The sequence below is a fragment of the Bubalus kerabau genome, chromosome 19 (assembly GCF_029407905.1).
Source record: "Bubalus kerabau isolate K-KA32 ecotype Philippines breed swamp buffalo chromosome 19, PCC_UOA_SB_1v2, whole genome shotgun sequence".
Taxonomy (NCBI): domain Eukaryota; kingdom Metazoa; phylum Chordata; class Mammalia; order Artiodactyla; family Bovidae; genus Bubalus; species Bubalus kerabau.
In genome coordinates this window covers 52,714,437-52,735,692 of record NC_073642.1, presented here as the reverse complement: position 1 = coordinate 52,735,692, position 21,256 = coordinate 52,714,437, and the positions used below count along the sequence as shown (strand labels likewise).

Here is a 21,256-nt window from a genome sequence, read left to right as displayed (position 1 = left end):
AAGAAGTACCAGAAAAACATCTACTTCTGCATTATTGACTACATAAAGGTCTTTGTGTAGATCACAACAAACTGTGGAAAATTCTTCAGGAGATGGGAATACCAGACCACCTTACCTGCCTCCTGAGAATTCTGTATGCAGGTCAAGAAGCAACAGTTACAACCAGAAATGGAACAACACTGGTTCCAAATTGGGAAAGGAGAACTTCAAGGCTGTATACTGTCACCTGCTTATTTAACTTATATGCAGAGTCAGTTCAGTTCAGTTCAGTTGCTCAGTCATGTCCAACTCTTTGTGACCCCATGGACTGCAGCACGTCAGGCCTCCCTGTCCAACAACTCCCGAAGTTTACTCAAACTCATGTCCATTGACTCAGTGTTGCCATCTAACCATCCTATCCTCTGTCTTCCCCTTCTCTTCTCACCTTCAATCTTTCCCAGCATCAGGGTCTTTTCAAATGAGTAGTTCTTCGCATAAGGTGGCCAAAGTATTGGAGTTTCAGCTTCAATATCAGTCCTTCCAGTGAATATTCAGGACTGATTTCCTTTACATGTTATTTACCTGGGATGTTATTTACCTGGGCCAAACTATGGTGGAGGTAATGAAGATAATGGTGACCTCATTCAAAATGCCCCATGCATGCACTGCTGCAATCAGTGCCCATGACCCTGCAGCAGGCTTCCCCCAACCCATGCTTCTGCCAGATTCTCCTGGACACTCACGTCCAAGTCTGGGTCAGTCTCTTGTGGGGTCACTGCTCCTTTCTCCTGGATCCTGGTGTGCACAAGATACACCATGGGAAATGCTGGGCTGGATGAAGCACAAGCTGGAATCAAGATTGTCAGGAGAAATATCAACAACCTCAAATATGCAGATGACACCACCCTTATGGCAGAAAGTGAAGAGGAACTAAAAAGCCTCTTGATGAAAGTGAAAGAGGAGAGTGAAAAAAACTGGCTTAAAACTCAACTTTCAGAAAACTGAGATCATGCCATCTGGTCCCATCCCTTCCTGGCAAATAGATGGGGAAACAATAGAAACAGTGACAGAATTTATTTTCTTGGGCTCCAAAATCACTGCAGATGGTGATTGCAGCCATGAAATTAAAAGATGCTTGCTCCTTGGAAGGAAAGCTATGACTAACCTAGACAACATATTGAAAAGCAGAGACATTACTTAGCTGACAAAGGTCTGTCTAGTCAAAGCTATAGTTTTTCCAGTAGTCATGTATGGATGTGAGAGTTGGACCATAAAGAAAGGTGAGTGCCAAAGAATTCATGCTTTTGAACTGTGGTGTTGGAGAAGACTCTTAGAAGTCTCTTGGACTGCAAGGAGATCCAACTAGTCATTCCTAAAGGAAATCAGTTTTGAATCTTCATTGGAAGGACTGATGCTGAAGCTGAAACACCAATATTTTGGCTACCTGATGCAAAGAACTGACTCCTTGGAAAAAACCTTCATGCTGGGAAAGATTGAAAGCAGGAAGAGAAGGGGCCAACAGAGTATGAGATGGTTGGATGGAATCACCAACTAGATGGACATGAGTTTGAGCAAGTTCTGGGAGCTGGTAATGGACAGGGAAGCCTGGTGGTGGTGCAGTCACAAAGAGATGGACATGACTGAGCGACTGAACTGAACTGAGCATTTCAACGTTTAGATGTATGAGCCAGAGTGAGTATGTGTAACAGAAGTGATGTTCATTGCTTACAGAAAATTTCAAAATGTGACAAGTGAAATATCCATCAACAGTTGATGGATGATTATGTTGTTTAATCTATATATATATTAATGTATAGAGATTATAAATTATCTTGAGTGAACAATAGGAGAAAGAGAAGATTACATTTGCTTATATGTCAAAGAACATAAAAGCAGTGCATTATTACATAGTAAATAATAAAACTTACAAATATAAAATAATGAAATAGAAGGGTATCTGTCAAATATATACAATTGACCTTTGAATGACACAGGGCTTTTGGGCACCAACCTTCTGCCCAGTGGAAAATCTGCATATAACTTAACAATAGGCCTTCTGAATTCTGTAGTGCCTCCATATGTTTCCTCAGTATACTTGGTTCCACATGCACAGATTCAAACTACTGTGAATTGTTTATCACTGCAGTATTTACTATCAAAAAAATTTTAAAAATTCAAAAGTGGACCACCACATCTCAAACCTGTGTTAAGTGTCAACCATAGTTGGTTACCTCTTTTAAGAGGAAAGAGTCATAGAATTGGAGGGGAAGAAATATCGATTTCATTTTCAGTACACTATTTGTAAGCTTTATATATAATATAATATAATATAATGCATTGTTGTTGTCCAGTCCTATGCCTCTCTTTGTGACCCCATGGACTATAGCCCATGAGGCCCCTCTGTCCATATGCTCCCCCAGGCAACAATACTGGAACGGGTTGCCATTTCCTTCTTGAGGAGATCATCCCAACCCAGGGATCAAACCCACATCTTCTGCACTGCAGGTGGTGAGCTTGCAGGGAAGCAACTGAGCCACCAGGGAAGCCAAAACTAATATATTGAATACTTAAAAATTCAATAGAAACTTTTAAAGTAAAAGAAAAAAAATGACAAGTATGTAGTACACAAAGCATGCATTGGATCTCGATCAAAGGGTAGAAAGTGGCAATTATGTAAGATGAATAAGTCTAGAGATCTAATATGGCATTAAAATTACAGTTAATAATATCATAATACATGCTGGAAAAGTATTTTATATGTAGAGCTATAGTCGCAAAGAGTCGGACACAACTGAGCGACTGATCTGATCTGATCTTATACATAACAAAAAAGAGTAGAAAAGTAATAAAATTTCCAAAAAAGAAAACAGACAAATTACGTTCAGAAAAAAATTGAACACAGGGACAAAACTCTTCCCCATTTGTTTAGTGTTGGCTGTTTATTTTTATGATGAAAGCATTAGTATCATAAAAGTGGAAAACATCTTATTCAGTGGAAAATATTTTATTTTAAGATTTCCCACTGTGAAATCACTTCATCTGGGCCAGATGAGTCTTATCAATCTTATTCCCACTCAACATGAAATGGCAGGGTGCAGTACATTCAAACAGAAAAGCCCATCCTTTGCTCTTCCTCTCCACCTTCCTCTGGTCCTAATTCATTCCTGAAACTGGAGTGAAACTCACATTCAGGAGCCCTCATGCCAGCTAGGTTTCTCCTGCTGCCTTTGTACATTCTGAAGTTGAATTGAATTCATACCAGCTTGCGTCACTACCCTGGTCTTTCTAAAATAGCTGAATCTATCAATGCCCAAACCTCATTTATGAGAAGATATAAAATTTCTACCTATTTGTGGTGAAATACTGTTATTAATTGAATAAATATTAACACACAAGCACATATTTCGAAGCAGAAGACCTTCACATTTTTTTTCCACTGAATAATTTCATTATATTAATACAATTTAATATCTTAGGTGAATAAATATTTTTAAAAGCTTAAGACAGGGTTCTGTAATTATGCATAGCCACCTGCTCTGAGTCATATATTTAGTTTAGAATGTTAAGCCTACAGATTTACAGTTTTTCCATTTGGGCTCTGAATTCTGGCCTGAATCTGTCACATAATTTCTAAGTAGCTTTATACACAGAACAGCCTGAACCACAGTCCAAATCACTAAAAGCAAGTCACCAGTTGTGATGGAGGCTAATGTCTCCGAGTCAGAGGGCTGTTATCTGCTATTTATATCAAAGCTTGTACAGCAGCTGAGTCAGTATAATAGTGCACTAAAAGTGAAGTGGGTAAATATATTTTATTTGTTAGTTAATGGTTTTCATATGTATAAATTTACTTTCAACAATTTATTGGGGTGTAGCTATTCCATTTCCCTAGCAGAATACAGAAATGATGCTTGACACAACTGTGAACAGAGAAATCAATTACAGCTTTACTATTCCGTCTTTAGCCACTAATAAATCCTGAAATTTATTTATTTTAAAAATAAGTTATTAACTAGGAAATATATTTTCAAGCATCATATATACAGAATATATGAGAGTAGAAATGTGGATGATAAACACGTGACTACTTCTAGCCTCTGGTTTTACATGGAAATATAAATGTTATTTATAATGGCAAATAAACCCTTAAATTGCTTTAATTAAAAGTTTCTTTCCTTTGCAGCATTTTACCATAATCATTGTAGATGAACATCAAGAACACATCACCAGTTTTAACTTGCTGAAGGATGATGCTAATATTTCAATTTTATCTTAAATGCTATTTCAATGAAAAGGTATTTTTCACTAAATATATAAGCAAGATGAAGTGAGTTGATTTCCTTTTTAGCAATGTGACAGAAAATCATAAAAATATTTATGATATCAATTCTCATGTAAGCTGGGCCTCCCATTTTTGGCCAAAGATACTCAATCTGATCTCAAACGCAGCAATAACAAGTCAGTTTCTAATTTCATACCACAAAGACAACCATAATCCTTCATTTTAATGCAATCTGTGTTAAATCTTAATGCCATGTGTAACTTTTTCGATGGAGAAGGCAATGGCAACCCACTCCAGTACTCTTGCCTGGAAACTCCCATGGACGGAGGAGCCTGGTAGGCTGCAGTCCACGGGGTCGCGAAGAGTTAGACACGACTGAAGTGAGTTAGTAGCAGCAACAGCAGCAGCAACTTTTTTGAGGGTAGAAATATCACTGCTATTTGTTCTCATTCAGCTCCCATCTGCAATGCAGCATTAACCGTGAGTGATGCTGATATGTGGTGTCCAGGATATTGTAGTTAGATGTAGCCCTGTGGCAAAGAGGTAATCATATTGATTTTTCACTACTGCAGCAAATACTCTTGTGTCCCACTGCTAAGCTCTGGAAAAAAATAAATAAAACCGCAACGATCAGATCTGCTGTTGAAGCAGATTTCAAGTGCTTCCAAATCGTCTTCTGCAAGGTCATTTCAGGCAGTATTATTCTCATAAGTGGAGGCACTGGACAGTATTTGCAGCAGTATTACCCTCGTAAGTGGGATGCATTGGATAGTATTTGCAGCTCTCCAAGCTTTCCACTGACCAGTTATTTGGAGCTGTTTTCTTCCTGACTATTCTTATAGGTGTCAACACAAAATGTTAAGGAACAACTTGTTTTATAAATGAAGATATAAGCAATATGTGTATCACTCTGAGTACCAGGGAAATAGAATTAATAAACCCATGTCGTGCTTTAGTTTTCATAGAATAACTAACAAAGGGTTTTTACAAAATGAATGAAATATAATTTTAAAGGATGGAAAGAATTTTAAAAATGTGTTTCAAGAAAGGCTTAAGTGTCAGTGAATTTGTTTTTTATTTGTTGATTCTAAGTGTTTTATTTTGTGTTGATTTCTGTTGTATTAGTATTGATACTGTTCAGAATACAGTAGATAAAATTATCTGATTTCCCTCTGACTGGGATTTATAAAGTATTTTTGCAGTTATTTTATTTTTCCTTTTAGTATAGCTATCCTGAGAAAAATAGTTTTTATATATAATATTAGTCTTTGTTTAGGCTATAAGTAGTGATATAAACTTACTAGCTTATTTGTTATAAAACTATTTTAAAGACTTTGAAGTTATTTTCATTCATTCTTCTTCAATCATTCCCTTGTTCAAAATGTACATGCTGAGCTCATAGGATTCTTTCTGCCCTCAAGTGTCATGTGTGGGAGGAAGCATTGGCACATAAAGAAATTAGTGCAATATCAAGTCAGCTTCAGAATAGTGATATGTCATGATGATAAAGGACCCTGTTGCTTTCTGCTTAACATCATCTAATGGTGTTATGCTGTATGCAAAGTCCATTTTTTCTATTAGGTTCTACATAGGTCTACATGATCTGGATTCTTTCTTGTTCTCATTATAGACTTTTGTCTCTTCTTATCCAGCCTCTTTCTTTTCCTCCTTCTCTTTCTCCTTTTTCTTCTGCTTCAATCAGTAAATCTTTGATTTCTCTGTGATGTGTATCACATGACTCTTTACCTAGATGGATGGTCTCATCTATGAATCTTCCTACAGGTTAGAAATCATCTCAAATGTTACCTCCCGAAGAGATTATCTTAAGTATAATCTCTCATTCTCCATTCCTTATCATTTTACTCCTTTGATTTCTTCCATAACAGTTAATATCCTAAGAGAAGATTCTCTCCTCTCCCCCCCATCAAATATTATCTGTCCCTCCAATGAAATGTACTCTATCTAGAATGATCACAATTACAGTGATTGGCCTAGGGTAGATAATCAATAAATATTTGTCAAATAAATGAATAGACAGTATTTAAAAATAATGTTGTGTCTTCCTAGTGCCAATTTGAAGTTTCTAATTATAGGTACTCAAATGTTTAGCAAATTATTGAACCCTATTTTCATAATACACATGAAAGATAAGCCAACTTCAGGTAAAAGATAAAGAGACATGATGAGAAGATGAAATAGCATATATATAGTAATATAGAGTCATGAATGATTTATATAACTTGAAGCTATATGTAACATATAACTAGGACAAATAGTCAAATTTCAGGGTAAAAATGTACTAGATAATAAATTATTATGGTAAAGAGTTAGAGAACGTGAATGTGAAAGTTCTAATATGCAATGAAAGAAAATTTGGATTGTGTCTATTAAATAAGGATTCACGAAAAAGTAAAAAGCAGGTAAGAGTGATCAAAATTGCTATTTGTATGATTCTTGAATTTTTTTTAATAAGAGGATGGAAATATCATTCTACTGGCAGTACAGAGGGGTTGAGACTAGAGGAAGTGAAGTCAAATAGAAATCCACATGATAATTAAAGAAAAAGATGGGGAAGGTCTGAACTAAAGCATTGTCGGAGAGGAAGACTTGGATTTAAGAGGTACTTCTGAGATAACATACAGAGAGACTATTGTGAAATGACAGAGGGAAAAATATGAGTAAAAGATGAAGTCAAATTTGGCTAAATTACCAGGTATGTTAACCATGAAAAGAAAATTTTAGAAAATAAAGGGTAATGAGCTTGATCTTGACAATTTTGAATTTGAGTATCTATTGTCATCTCAAAATGAAGATGTTTAGATAACCAGTAGGTTCTGGACACATTAGTAAGTAGATTTCATTTGAAAAGCAACAGAGTGCTCTGATTCGATAAGTATTTTTTTGTGTGTGGTTAATTAATAGATTTTGCAAGGGTAAATAAGAATAAATAATTCATCAGATCATAAAGAGTGAAAAAGGAAGAACCATGTAAACCTTGAAAATGTCTAGATCTATACTTAGGTTCACTGCTGTCTTCTTGGAGCTTCCCTGGTGGCTCCGTGGTAAAGAAGCTTCCTGCCAATGCAGTAGATGTGGGTTTGATCCTTGGGTCTGGAAGATCTCCGAGAGAAGGAAATGGCAATGCTCTTCAGTATCCTTGCCTGGGAAATTCCATGGGCTGAGGAGCCTGGTGGGCTACAAGTCTATGAGGTTGCAATAGAATTAGACATGACTGAATAACTAAACAGCTGTCTTCTCCCAATGGTAACTGTTGCTCACCATGTCTGGCAAAAATAAAGAGTAAGTAATTTTATCAAGTTACTATATAAACTCACATTCACAGTAAAACATTTACAAAAGTGTTTCTGGCTAAGTTAAACATGTAAATTTTAATGATATTAGTGAGTTTTGTCAAATGCCATCATATATAATTTATCATTTGGTTTTACTTAGACACATGAAAATGTAATTAATTAAATATTTCTTAATTCTCAATAAGTTTAGATTTGATATGGATAAAAGTATGTTCTAATGAGATAGAAAAGATACAATGTGTAGCCAAAACAGTTAGCAAAAAGGTTACTTTTTTAATTTTGTTGCCTATATTTTGGAATGGGATTATTGGCCAAATGATGAGTATTTCTGTTTGGGAGAGCTTTCCCTTTCTCATCCAGACATTTTCAACTGCTCAAAACATGAATAGAATAAACTGTTGTATATATCATATATGTCCCTATAGGGAGACAAAAATAAACATATATGGAAATAATGCAATTATGATATCTATACTATACATATGATATGGAAATAAAGTATCTCCCTAAGAAATCTGTGGTTAACTTCTGTGTCCCATATCTACAAATCTAACACTGAAAGGCAGCTCTATTCATTCATGTTTCCTGAAGAAATGTCAATGAAAATATAATAGCTTTGTAACTCTTAATCAGAAAAGTACTCTGCAAACAAAAAGTTACAGGTAAATTTCAATTGATGACTCTGGGTTTTGTTTTTCTTCTGTTATACAAAATCAAGAGAAGTGTTGCCAAAAGAGTGTTTAGGATAAGAAAAAGGAAAAAAAAAAAAATTCCAGATGTTCTTGAACAAAATTTAATTCCTATTACTAGTCTGTACAGTGAACAGTTGGACACTTATGATTCATTGATTCAATTACTGTTAATTTAGTGGCAGTAATCTCCTAACTTTTAGATTTAATTGAGGTAAAGCCCATAATGCAATGTCTTATTTTATTTCATACTTGCCAAGTATCAGATTTGCTTTGTATTTGATGCAGATAGAATGTAAGTGTACTATTATGGAATATTTTTAAATAAAATACCAGAAAAGTATGCCAACCAATTAAAAACCAAAAAAGAGCATCACATTATAGTATAATTTAATTATGTGCTCCCTCATGACATCTCAATGAGTTAAAGCACTCAATCTATTCTATTTTTGAGTTTTCTTGTGTTTTAGCAGGATGGGGAATTGCTTGAACAACTTAGGCAGATAGAAAGATTAGGTCTCAAAGCAAATCTTTTGGAAGAAAGTGTTAAAGGAGCCACTGCTGATTAAAATTACACCAGAATCAACTACAAAGATAAACTGGTAGATGCATTAATTTTCATATAAACAGAGAAAGAATGAATATACCCTATTGTGAAGAATTCCACTCCTGAAAATACTTTACAGATATGAGTGCTTTTGTGTACCAGGAAACATACACAAGAAAAAATCATAGAGTAAACTCTTCAATGACAATAGACTGATTCTTGCCTGGAAAATACCAATGGCATATTATGCACCAATAGACATGAGTGAAATAGTTACATACCAAGATATTGATTAATTTTATGGCTTAAAGTTTAGAAAATCTAGAGACATACAACACAATGTATGCTATATGATTCCAGTTATATATATTTTAAAAACTGAGAATACTCAGGAAAATTTAGGAATAAATAATTGGATAGTACCTGCTATGGACTGAATGCTTATATTTCCCTCAAATTACTGTGTTGAAACTCTAATACCCAATGTGATGGTATTTAGAGATCAGGCCTCTGGAAAGTATTTAAGTCATGGGAATGGAGCCCTCAAGATGAGGTTGATGCCCCTGTAAGAAGAACTCTCTTCCATGTCAGAATGCAGTGAGAAGACAGTTGTATGCAAACCAGGAAATGGCCCTCACCAAGAACCAAATCTGCCAGCACCTTGATTGTGGACCTCCCAGCTTCCAGAACTGTGAAAAACAAATATTTGTTGTGGAAGGCACTCAGACTACAATAATTTGTTACAGCAGCCTGAACAGACTGAAACAGTAACCTAAAGTGAAAGGCAAGAGGAATTGCAATAAAGTCCACTAGGGGAGTTAATTTTAGAGGATGGGCTACTTATTCCAAAGAGGCACCCTGGAAGAGAGGTGTTGGGTTGCTGAAGAATATTTCATTCCTTGATCTTTAACAGTTGAACATTATTTGATAATTGGTTAAGTGATGCACGTATGGTTTTATGTATTCTTCATTATGTGTTGTATGTCACAATAAATTTGGTTAAAAACAAAAAGAAGGATCAGAAAGGGATCAAGAAAATAAATAATTCTAAGATTACTATTTAAGGGGAGAAGTAAATTCAAGGATGGTTACACTCAAACATGATAGAGTGGAACTGAGACTGATCTCTGCATATTCTCCATCTATGGGGAGATTTGTCTTGCCAGGTGGCTCTCAGTCTACTGCTTTGCATATAAGCTAGTTAGCTGAAATATAATGCATGCTACAACTATCTAGTTGTTTATACAACAACTACTAGTTGTTGCATAAATACAACTCTGTATTTAGGATGCTAAATACAGAGCATCCTAACAACTCTATTAGGTTGTTATAAAATACATGGTTACCAAATGTAAAACAAATGTTACTTATATTAAATTAGTGAGAAAAAATTTAAAAATTATAATAGGATGGTAAAGGGAATTAATTAGAAGTGAAAACTCCTGCTTTAAAAAAAATTAATAAAGTTGAGTCAAAACTAATTAATGAAGTTTGCCTTTAAAATTAAGTAATTATAAGTCTCTTAATTTACAATGTTGACATATTTATAAGAATTTAATTATGTTCAAAGACTACAATACATGTTTTTGCTAATACAGATTATTAATATTATGATGTCACGTGGCCAGCCCTTCTTGCATATCTGAATAGAGAAGGAAAAATGTTGCAGGGTGATGTTTTCTCTTGTTATGAGAAAAGTAATTTCTTGATTTTTTAGTGCTTAGATTTACTTCTATTATATGAGACAACTCACCAAAATAATGCCTAGAGTGACTCTGAATAATGTGGCCATGTAAACAATTTGCTTCCTTCTTTATTACTAGTGCATTATTAAACTTACCAGTTAAATAATTAGGGTTTTTAACTAGTATGTATACATGAAAATGCTTAGTGACTTGCAAAAGAAAAAATATGATTCGGCAGAAAGCCAGTGAGGTGTTTGTCTCCATAGCTAAAGTGAAGCGATGAGTTTAGGCAATCACTTGGTTAATTCAAGCGTTAAAAATGTTTTTGCTTCAATTGCCTAGATAATCAAAATCAAGCTGCTGGGAATTTTGCCTAAATTTTCTTAGTATTTTGTTCCATTTTTAAGTGAATTTGGTCATAGAAATGTAACTTCAGATATTTTCAGTGCTATTATTTATAGGGAAATGAATGTAACCTGTTACTTTCATCACTCAAATGTTGAGGTAACTCTGGGTTAAATGCAGAAATGAAAAGTTTCCAAACTTTGTTTTGAATTACTCAATCTATCTTCTGCTCTTTGCCTCTGCCTCGTTCCTCCTTTGTTCTTCTTCTTGTTTCTTATCTCTTTATTTCTAAAATGCACAAACACACACACACACACATATGTTTATGTATTATCTGCAGGCTCATTGACTCAGTCGTGTCCAACTCTTTGCAACCCCATGAACTGTAGCCTGCCAAACGCTTCTGTCTACAGAATTCTCCAGGCAAGAATACTGGAATGGGTTGCCATGCTCTTCTCCATATGTACTAACTAACTCCTTCCAAAAAAAGGTCATTAATGTATACATTCTATTTGAATGCATGCATAGCTTAGTGAAAGACTGCAAGTTTATTGACAAATTCCATGAAGAATCAAGGAGTATTATAAGTCGGATCTTGAGTTACTTAGGAGGAGAGGGACAATGTATATATCATGATATGTTCAATCAGATCGCATAAGACTTTCACTGTGAACAGAATATAGTGATGATTGTAGCGTGGGGGTAAGTGGAATACAAGGTAGAATGTCAAGAGATGGTCATAGATAAAAGTAGTGGCTTGAGGAGAAGCTGTGTGGACTTCCTGGTCTGTTCAATAGACGTCACCAAAGTTCTTTATGTGGGAAAGGGATATAACCAAAGTTTTGAGGGGATCACATAGGCATCATGAAGAATGGACTAAAGCAGAGAGAAAAGAGTGAGAGGGAGACCAATTAGAAGATGGTTAAAATAACTGAGGATTAAAATAAAGGAAAAATAATAGGCATAGAGCAGAAAGCAAAGATTTTTGTGATAATTCTGAGGGATAATAGATATATATTGTAAAGTATTGGTTATAGAACATCTAGGGAAAGTATATATATATATATATATATTTGCAAGAAGAGAAGCAGGGAAAAATCAAAATTATTGGAATCAGAAAATTATAAGGAGGCAACAATGATAGAAAAACTAATGACCTAAACTGCCAATATATAAGAAAAAAGAGAAACATAGGGAAATTAGAGGGTTTGTCCTTGAATCTTTTCTTCAAAATTTAGGCATGGACAATACAGTCCGTGGAATTCTCCAGGCCAGAATACCGGAGAGGGTAGCTGTTCCCTTCTCCAGGCAATCCTCCCAACCCAGGGATTAAACCCAGATCTCCCACAATGCAAGAGGATTCTTTACCAGCTAAGCCACCAGGGAAGCCTAATTAAAGTATACTGTTCAGTAATTATTACTCTTTTTGGGTTTTTTGCTTGCTTTAACTCAAACAGAACTATCAAGTCAATGGGTCAAATTTTAATATGCAATAAAACCTAAAAAGACAAACTGTTAAAAGTCTTAAACATATAAACTAGATGGTGACATTTATTTCCTATTCACATTTATTGGAATTTCTTGGGAAAACTAAACACAATTATCTTTGATTTGTGAAAAGTTTTTACAGCATTTTGGTGAAATATGTATACTTTTCCAAAATTAAGAATTTTGAAAATTAGATTTCTCAGAGGAATTGAGAAGTTTTCCTCCAAGCAAACTTCTAATATTCTATATCTTAGTACAACTGGAACATTTAATAGTGAATACTAAATGATATCCATCCATTCTTTTGTACTTATATAGTTCCACTTTTATTTCTCTCCTATAGTGCTCATTGCATGATAGTAGTATTCTGCACATCTATCTAGTCATCCCTTAAAACCAGCACAATGCCTGGTTTGTACTTATACAGGGAATAGCTAAAATATTTTTTAAAATATATTAACAATTTTGCCAGACTAGTGATGATTCTTAGATAACAGTCTATCAAAAACAGTACCCAAGTCCAGAAAAGAATACTACTATCTCTAGACTTTCTAATAAATTACTTTTTTAAAGTATTTTGAATTTATCATACTTTTTGATGTACTTAATAATCAGAGTGAGAGTGTGCTTTGCCTAGTAACTCAGTAGATACTAGGCTCTTAAGGGTCTTCAATATCCATGTTAATTCTAGACTTAATATAATTATTGCCATATAAACAGAAAGCACTTGCTCCCCATTATCATTTAATTCCTATGATACCTATACTGAAAATGTTTCAATTATAAATAAAAGTTGCTGCTGACCAGAACACAAACAACTTTGCTGACAAAAATTCAATAACAAATGAGTGACCCAATTGCCAGTGTAATTTCCCTAAGGAGCAATTCTTTCCATGAAGCTAGCCAAAGAGCTCATGTCTTTTCATGTTATCACCTATATGAATCACAGAAGAATACTGATTTCTATATTAACTCTCAGAGAGCCTGACCTCCTTATAACAGTGCATGTGTGTTTCCATCTGAAGTGCCACTGAGAGGGGTTGTGCACTTGAATAATTTTCTCCACACCCCTGGGCTCTCCTTGAGAATAAATACATATACATATTTATGATGTGGCTCCATTTACTTAGGAGTCAAAAATAGCTGCATAATAAAAGCAATGATGTGTTTTAAAATGAATAGCAAAAAATAAAATAAAATAAAAAAATAAAATGAATAGCAAGTCTCATCATCCTTAATACAGATGCATGCTGTTAATTCTGAATCCCTAAATTTTTATGGAAGCAGCCTCCTCTCTTCATCCTCATAGGATGAGATGTTTAACTTTTTGCTTATTGACCTGGATTTAGGAACACAACCTGTAAGAAACACTGCATTAAGATGGTCCTGTGATATATTTACCTCTGAATTCTTATGTTTGGTCTCCAGCAGTTATATATAGTGGCATATTTTCAGAAAGTGTGGAACCTGAATCTCTTAGCCAGAAATGTGAACTTGGTCATCTTTATATTCAGTTCCTTTTCCTCCAGACTATGGCTCTCTCATTCTGTGTGACTACCTCTTCTGTAATAAGTATATGACAACAGGCGCTCTCTCTACTGAATTACTTAATCTCATTTGAGTGCTGTATAAATTTAGCTTGAAAATTAATGAAGGGAAAGTCCTACATGATTTCCCTCACAAAGTTATTTTGTCTCGACACAAGCAAATTCTTACTAACAAGAATGGCTGAATTTCAGTCTTCAGGGGCAAATGTTTTTGTGTGAGTTATTCTCAAACAATTACAATTATTAGACATATATCCTGACTGCTACATTGGATCCCATTAGCCCCCAGAATATCTCTGACCTACAGAGGGCTGAATGTCACTTCTGAATGCTTTCATCTGATGAGGTCAGGGCCAAAGAAATAATCATTTTTATTAACTCAAAATTAACTTATTTAAGACTTTAATTATATCTGCCAAATCCCTCACCTTTGGCTATATTTTACTGGCTAGAAGCAAATCATAGGTCTTACCCATAAGGAAGAAGAGGGCATTACACAGAGCTTGAGCACCAGAGGATGGAGATCATGGGGGTCATCTTCAATTAATGCCTACCTCAGAGGTAGAATCAATAGAAATTCCCGATAGATTAGATAAATGGTTCAAGTTAAACAGAGAGTAAAGGACAACCCCTTGATTTTTGCCTGAACAAAAGGAAGGATGATGAGTTATGCTAGTCCTCAGGTGGAGTGACTAGAGAACAAAAGTAAAATAATTTCTTTTGGACATGTTACATTCAAAATGTCAATTAAAAAATCAAATATGATACTGAGCAAATCATCTACCATGCAAGTCTGGAAAACAGAGGAGAGTCCAAAAGAAGAGCTCATTTTCAATTTATAATGTCTTATTAAAAATGTATTATATAAAGCATTACAAGGTAAAAAACAATCTAACAATATATACCTCAAAATGATAGATTAAGCACACACATAGAGAAATACATGTGCTAACTGAATTTTCATAAGCTTTTCCTCAAATATTATTTCCTCAAATATCTCAGAGTAACTATATCTCTAAATATAATAACTTTATCCTTTATATGGAATTCTCTGGAATTAAAAACATATTATCAGCTTCATTATAAGTAATATAGATAGTAACTTTCATATTTATTATTTCACATATATCTCTTTTCATATAATGTTATTGTCATTATCTCATCTATTTTGTTTGGTTTTGAGAGTTACAATAATATAATATGTTTAGATGCATATTAAACACTAAGACTATGAAACTGCCAGATTTGATTTGGATGACTTGCTATTCTGCGTGAATAAATTCTTCATTTTAATTATTTCCTGAGAAGCAATAACATGGTAGATGAGAGAGAAAAAAAAAATATTTATGTTTGCTTTACGTTTTGGAAAGAAAGAATTGCTATAACCAAGCTTTCTCTATGTATATTTTACATAATTAAAATGTTCCTGCTTAGAGAACAAATTGGATTCTATTATTAAATTAAGCATTGTGATGATGTAGAATTGAAAAAGAAGCATGTACTGCCAGTGGGCATTTCAAACTGCTAAGCTTTGATGACATTCCAGATAGTAAAAACATTTAGGATTAGAACTAGGTGGAAACAATGTATTTCTGGCAAGTGTGACTCAAATCAATGTGTTTATTTGCAAACTATAAATAGACGTGTTTGTCATAATTTCATTTTTGTGCAGAACTGGTGCTGTATTGAAATAATAGTCTAGTCAAAGCTCAGTCTACTCATATTCTAAGCCATTCAGTGGTGAACGGCTTAGAATTATAAATCTCTGAACACGTACGGAAGCCATATGGCAAACATATCAGGAAGTTTAAATTTTAAATTATGAGCAGGACTTTGCTAAAATTTCCCTGGATACTCTGCTCTGTGTGATTAATCTGAATTACTCTCACTTTTTCTAAGGATTTTAGTATTTCATTCAATATTGGCCAGAGACAGAAACAGACAAAGTAGTAAGTCCCTACCTTTTCCGAGCTTCAGTAAAAAGCAGAGAAGGGAAACTGTAGCGATTTTTAAGTACATTTTTTCACCCCATAGTTAAGATAATATTGAAAATGAAATAATATTCCAGATTTACTCTAACTATAATTATAATGCATATTTATGTGTTCCATAACTTATAAATTATACTTTTCTCCATATCTTACTTATATACTTCTCAAAATAAAGTTTCCAAACTATTTATCTTTTCAGGCTACTGTGGTTTATACACAATAGAACCTTTTCTCTATTATTGCTAAATATTCTACAAGATAAAAATTGCAATGTTTTTCCTAACACACAGTAATAGTAAATATTTTTTAGTCCCAGTTCTTTAGAAAACTGTACAATTAAATACTGTTAAATTCATCAGCCTGGAAAGGAAAAAAAATGCTGTTGTCACTTTATTCAGAATTATTTATGTACTTTTGTCTGTAAAGTGCCACAATAATTTAATGCATGTATTTGTTTAGGTCAGTAGTTTGCAGCTCATAAGTATTTGATAAGCATCTAATCTATCTGTTCTCCAGAATTTAGTTAAAACATCAATATTGTAAAGATTAGAGTGAAACTGAGATATAAATATTCAGCAGAGAATAAACATTTTCTTAGAAATGAAATCCCTCTAAGTGTTATAGCACTGTTACAATGTGGCTTTAATCATATAAAAATGTATTTTTATATTTTTAGAATCTATGCAACATACTGATATTCATATGGCTTTATCATTAAAGGACAGCCACTTTTCTGATTAAAAGGACAGAATCACTCAAAAAAATCCTTTTTTTTTTTTGCAAATTTTAAAGCATTATAATAACAAATTCTATTGAAAAAAAATCATGTAATGAAAATTCTCCCAAACATTATTGCTAAGTGATTAAGTAAAGAGAAAAATTTACTATTTTAACACTCATAAAAAATCTCTGTATCTGCTTTAAAAAAAATAAATAATTGCTCATACATTTGAGTTTTCCATACAGATCTACACATAATGACTATTTCGGGCCAGTATAATTAAGACAATACTTTAATTTAGAAATTCTATATCAAATAATGAGGAATGGCCCTTCTACATAATATTCTTGTAAAAATACCAAACTTTCTTCTGTGAATCTTACAGTTTTTTACTTTTCAAACTTGCCCTGATGACAAGGTTAAATCTGTATCCATAAATACATAGCCTTGCCTCTATTGTCTTTAATCACACTCCAATGAGTTTTTCTTCCAATCTTCCCACTGACACTTGACAGATTTTACAGCTTTCCAGATGCTTTTTACTAAACAAGATCTCCTATTTGAGCTCTTAAAAAAACCAAGACAAGCCTACATTCAAATTTTAATTTTGCATGTAGTAGTTGAAATGTCTGCAGTCTGCCTAGCTCAATTCTGACCTACAAGTCTCAGGGCTAGGTAGGAGGAGAGAGAAAGGTGGTGAAGAAAGTAGCTTTTTTCTTATTCTGACTTAAATTTTATCAGATTACACTTCCCACATCTGGAGTCCCCTGTTGTAACTTCAGTTCCATTATATCCTTCTTGTGCCTGGCAAGGTCCACATCCCTTGGCAGCAGTTCAAGCCATTTTCACTTCCCTTTCTTCAGTTTTAATCAGCTCTCTGGACATGAGAGAAACGTACCAGCAAAAGGGCAAAGTTTCTTTGCCATGGATGACAGGGATGGTGGGTTCGGATATGGTCATGGTCAGGTGATTACCTCTAAGCACGTGTCTACTCACCCAACAAATATCTAAAATTAAATATATTCCTCTTAATAAAATCATTCGTCCATAATAGTTACTATTAATAATATTATGCTATTTCTTCAGGACTACTACATTGACATTATGATAAATACGCTTTTACCTCTTCCTTCCCTGAATTTCATTGCAAAATATCACAGTAACTGAGAAATAATGGTTCAGGGCTTGAATTGCTCCTAATTCTCAGCATTCCTGACCAGAGAGAATTTTAGATTTCCTTGTTATATTTTTGAATCAGATAGCTAAAATAGCTTCAGGGAGCCTACAGGAAAGTAGATGAAGCAGGTTAGCTAAGAGTTAATAGAGAGGGATAGGAATCTGTCCAAAAGAGAGTATATGTTATACATGATAAAACAAACAAAAACAGTAATGCAGTCCCATACTCCACTCCCAGCCCCGAAAAAACAAACACTTGAATACACCAATCAAATTTATCTCTAATGTGATTTTGTGATCACAATCCTAGAGATATAATGCAATTCAGGCGCAACTTCATTTTTTTTTTTTTACTAGTACTTATGAGGTTTCAAATGTTTACATTTATATGGCTGATCTACATGCACATTTTCACAATATATTATGTGATATATAAATATATTATCATCTTCTTAGCTGCCTTAATTCAGTTTATTAAGGTTTCCATTTCTTTGCCAGTGATTTTGAGAGGCCACATTTGTCACTCAGCATCATCCAGGTGGTGCTAGAGGTAGAGAACCTGCCTGCCAATTCAAGAGTCATAGGAGACACAGGTTCAATCCCTGGGTCAGGAGGAGGACATGACAAGCCACTCCAGTATTCTTGCCTGGAGAATCCCACGGACAGAGGAGCCTGGTGGGCTACAGTCCATGGAGATCACAAGAGTCAGACATGACTGAGCGACCTAACACTTTCACTTTCCCTTCACTTAACTTTCAATTCAGGTCCAACAGTAATATAACAATTCATGCACAAAAACCAAACTGTTTTAATTAAAGCAACTTTATCATATATTTTAATATATGACAGAGCTATCTCCACTTCCCTAATTTACCTCCATTATCAATGTTTTTGTCTTTCCTACTCATTTTTTCCAGATAAAAATTAACTTATCTAGCTATAGAAACCTTTGGCATTTTTAGTTGAATGATGTTAAATTTCTATACAAAAAGGGAGAACTTATATTGTTTTGAAGTTGAGTGCGAAATAACATGAAAGAAAAGAAACTGGGAAATACTGACACAAAGCCAGTTTACACCTACTCCCAGGACCTACTACTCTGCAGGCCTTTGACCGGATGCTCACAAGAATGTCAGGTACAAAGTGGCCTCTGTTGGGATGCAGGCCTGGAGAAGGATACTGCCACTGTTGCAGTATACTTTTGCTTAGAAACTTCCATCCAAAGAAAATAAGCCTTAAGCTCCTGGAGGAAAATAATGACCTCTCAGTATGTGGAGGAATACTCTTGGCAGTGGGAAAATGGTAAAAGAAAACCAAACTAAAAAAAAATTAAAAAAAAAAAAAAAAAAAAAAACAAGAAAAACGCCATCCCTGTGGCTAAAGTATGACAAGCATCCTACACCAATGCTATTTTAAGCCTCCAATCTTTGAAGGAATAACAGGAAATTCTCTACATAAACTTTTTGAAGATGCAAGACAGAGTTTGACTACCATGGGAAAGAGGCAAGATCACTGTGAAGACTGAATCTTTGCGACCTAGAGACACAGAGCCTGCCTAGCAGTGAGGCTGAACAAGATAATAGAGAACATAGCTTTTTACCAGCATCAAGCCAGGAAACACCAGGAAAACAAAAATAGCAGACTGCAATGGAGAAGGGGCAAGAGGTTGAAGAGAGACTTTCCACTGAAGTGCAGGTGCAAAGAATAATTGAAAAACTGAACGCAAGCAGAAACACGAAGAAAAACCCTTCATCACCCTAGCTGCAAGAGAAATGTAAAGCCATCTGTGCACCAAATTTAACTATAAACACTACAAAATACAAACGTGGTTTAACCCATCACTAGGTTAATAAGTCAAATCCTTACACTAGCAGCCTAGTATAAGAGAAGATGTGACATTTCCAGGCAAGAATCAACAATTATCGCACACACATAACCACCATCAACAATGACAGGACCAGATTTATAGTGTTCCTAGATGTTTGAGCTATTAGCTAGGAAATTTAAAATAACTATGGTTTACATATTAAAGGGTCTAAAGGAAAAGGTAGACGCACCGCATGAACAGATAGGGAATTTCAGCAGAGATGGTGACTATAATATAAACTCAAATTTTTCAAGTCATTTCAACTAACTTAGGTTTAAGGACTTAACTATTAGCACTGGGCCTTGTACTTTAGTCATAAAATTAAGCCTGGCTTTGTTATTAAGTGATTATCAATCATTTGTAACATGGTCTTAGATTGAACTTCACATTGAAACATCAACAGTATCAATATAATTAAAAATAAATAAAACCTCAGTCTCTTTCTTTCTGGGTTGTAACAACAAACAATAATTCAAAATTCCTGAGAGAAAACTACATGCATTTAAAATCTGTCCCACACAACCACAAAGCATTAGCTTTTTTGAGATAGATATTAAAAGAATGCTATCAGCCCATTAATCACAAAATAACAATCTCCTTCAGCTTCTTGCACAGTTTGTGTCAACCAACACTATTAGATGTATGAGGCGATGGCACCCCACTCCAGTACTCTTGCCTGGAAAATCCCATGGACAGAGGAGCCTGGTAGGCTGCAGTCCATGGGGTCGCTAGGAGTCGGACATGACTGAGCGACTTCACTTTCACTTTCACTTTCATGCATTGGAGAAGGAAATGGCAACCCACTCCAGTGTTCTTGCCTGGAGAATCCCAGGGATGGGGAAGCCTGGTGGGCTGCCGTCTATGGGGTCTCACAGAGTCGGACACGACTGAAGTGACTTAGCAGCAGCAGTAGCAGCAGCAGTGTACAATTAATCTCTAAAATCAATCCATTTTTCTCATTGACCATATTAAACTATTAGATAAAAATATGTGAGTATGAATAGACTTGCTTCTAGCATATCCTTAACTAAAGTGGAAATTTCTTATTGTTAGGAATCCTAGAATAGCTTAACTTAGCCATCTGAATGTTTAGGTAATTGTAAATATTCTCATCTAGCATAAACAATTAACATAAAATGAAAAGAATATTTTCAGCTCATCCAGATTCACAGAGGTTGGTTAAGAAATAATCTTCCCTTCAAATTCCTAGCATTCTGATGATACTTTCTTGTAAAAATGAGGCAGTAACCACACATATTAGAAAAAAAAAAAAAAAAAACTACTGTATGCTTCCCACCTAAAATAGTCACAAGGAAAGGAAGTTTGTTCTGCCACTCACATTATCATTGTACTAAAGTGTATATGGCATTAAAAAAGGAATAAATATAATACAACTCAAATTTTTAAAAAGAAGTAAATTGTATTTATTCAAAAAGGCATAACTATATTTATACACAAAATATAAGTATAAAAAGCTACCAGAATAAGTTTAATAAGGTTGCTAATTTTAACATTTTTATAAAAACAAATTGTACTTCTATAGCAATGAATAAAAGGAAATTGAAATAGACATATTAAGTACAGCCACATCATAAAATTAAATGCTTAGGATAAATTTTAAAAGA

At 34.4% G+C, this 21,256-nt stretch overlaps 1 long non-coding RNA gene across 1 annotated transcript in view; it reads right to left on the bottom strand.

Annotated features, from left to right (window-relative positions):
- Positions 1-5,040: 5,040 nt before the first annotated feature.
- Positions 5,041-21,256, bottom strand: part of LOC129634297 (uncharacterized) — a 75,139-nt gene continuing 58,923 nt past the window's right edge. Inside the window, exon 3 of the long non-coding RNA XR_008705542.1 lies at positions 5,041-7,545. This is a non-coding gene — a long non-coding RNA (uncharacterized LOC129634297). The remainder of the gene's footprint in view (positions 7,546-21,256) is intronic.